General features: G+C 36.1%; 1 pseudogene; it reads right to left on the bottom strand.

Annotated features, from left to right (window-relative positions):
- Positions 1-1,531: 1,531 nt before the first annotated feature.
- The window catches only part of LOC116101283, a 4,664-nt pseudogene continuing 3,821 nt past the window's right edge, over positions 1,532-2,374 (bottom strand).

The raw sequence follows: 2,374 nt of genomic DNA, 5'->3' as shown, positions 1-2,374 counted from the left end.
ACTTGAGTAAATGTCATATTTACTCAGAACTGAAGAAAAAAAAGAAATCACAGCAAGTGGCAAAAGGAGAGACAACAGGAAGAATTGATACATTGAATTACTGACATATCTAAAGAGAGCTATATGAACATATATATATATATGTATATATGTATATATATATATATAATGTATAAAACTTATATATAAGCTTTAAGGTATAGTCAGTATACTGACAATAACTCTCCTCCCAGGCCCTCCTCATTTTCCTACCTATCAAACTTTGTGCATGCTCTTTTTCACAAAATAAAAATGAATATAAAAACCAAGGATTAAAACAAACAACAAGATAAATAAAACAGCAAAGTCAAATTGTGTCATGATGCAAAGGACCTGCACAGGTTTAAGGCAAACAAATCCCAGAACAGAAAAGGCAAAATAAATTAAAAAGTCCCACCTCTAACCAAGGAGCCAAATGTTTCCTGAGAAAGGGAAACAGACACCCTCTAACAGAGTATCACTGGATATATCAATAGTATTCCAGGGAAGGCCCCTGGTCCAGGAGTAGTTGGCTAACATTAAAGTTTTTTGTTTGTTGTTTTGATTTTTATTATCCTCCTCATTTAAGGCATCTTTAGGAGGCAAAGACATACTACTAGACACATAAAAATTAAACCAAGCAAAACTGGAGAGATCTTATACTAGTGTGAAGTATTAACAGTGTACCAGAAAGCTCTAGAAACAATAGAAAAAAATACCACACAAAATGAGTAGCTGGCAAAAAATTATCAACTTAAGACTAAAATAAATAAAATAGAAACAAATAAAATGATACAAAGAATAGATGTCTTAGCTATGGTTTTATTGCTGTGAAGAGACACCATGACAATTTAATTGTGTTGAATTTCAATTCCGAGGATTATTTCATTTTCTTATGGTGAAATGCATGGCATCATGCAGGCAGACATGGCCCTTGAGAGGTAGCTGAGGGTAATACAACTGGACCCACAGGCAGAAGGAGGTGACAGTTACACAATGTCCAAGATTGGGATTCTCAGACCTTAAAGTGCATCTCATGGTTTACAACTCCTCCAATAAAGCTAACCCTACTCTAACAAAGCATTATGCCCTAATAAAGGCTATAGACTCCATTTTCATTCAAACTATGACAGCATCTATATCTGGTTTTAGTTGTGGTTGTTGATGATTGTTTTTAAGATTGTTTTAATATGTGTGCCTTTTCTTGAGGTCTTTTCCATTCGTTTGTTTTGTTCTATTCTGATGTAATGGTTTTTGTTATATCTTTTTATACTTTATTTAATTTCATTATATTAGCCATTAGAAGTCTGTTTTAGAAACAGAGACAGGAAGGGTTTGGCTCTCAATGAAAGGACAAATGAAGTGTAAATATGAGAAGTAGAAAGAGGGGTAGCTATAATTAAGAAATACGTGAAAAACATCTACTCAATAAAGGGAAGAAAATGTTGTGGTATATATGTGTATGTACACTTATGTGTGCTTATGTATTAGTATATAATTTCCTCTTATTTTATCAGTTTTTTCCCCTAGAGTACCATGAAAAATACATGTTCCATTTATATTCAAACACAGTAAAAATGTGTGATGTAATTTTTCTCATAGCCTCTTTTATCTGTTTGTTTCTAAGACTATAGATTATAGGGTTCAAGAGTGGTGGAACCATGATATAAAATACAGAAATAATCATTTCCTAAACTACTTCAAAGGTTACTACTGGAGGTCTTAGATACACATAGGCAGCAGAAACAAAAAAGACTGACACCACAACAATGTGAGGGACACAGGTAGAAAAGGCTTTCCCTCTCTCTCGTTTGATTGGAATCTTCAACACAGTTGATAATATGCGAATATATGATATGGCAATGAAGACAAAGCAACCACCTCCAAGTCCAATGTCAGTCAGAAATATTAAGAGTTTGTTGGTAAAGGTGTCAGACCAAGAGAGCCTTAGCAAAGCGGGCAAATCACAGAAGAACTGAGGGACCACATTAGAGTGACAGAAGGACAGCTGGAAAGCTTTAAAAGTATGCACACTTGCAATGACAACTGAGCTAAGTAGGGAAGCCAGGGTCATCTGAACACAGAATTGGTGGTTCATGATGACAGGGTAGAGGAGAGGCTTGCATTTGGCCACATAGCGGTCCTGGGCCATGATGGCAAGAAAAAGAATCTCTACAGCTGCACAAAATAAGAACAAAAAGATCTGTGCTGCACACCCAGCCACAGCAATGTTCCTGTGGTCAGTGAGAGAGTTAACACAGGTACTGGGGACAGTGATGGAAATGTAGCCCATGTCTAAGATGGACAGATTCCTGAGGAAGAAGTACATGGGTGTGTTCAGGGTCTGGTCCACTGT

The sequence above is a fragment of the Mastomys coucha genome, unplaced genomic scaffold (assembly GCF_008632895.1).
Source record: "Mastomys coucha isolate ucsf_1 unplaced genomic scaffold, UCSF_Mcou_1 pScaffold21, whole genome shotgun sequence".
Lineage (NCBI taxonomy): Eukaryota > Metazoa > Chordata > Mammalia > Rodentia > Muridae > Mastomys > Mastomys coucha.
This window is presented reverse-complemented; position numbering and strand designations above follow the sequence as displayed.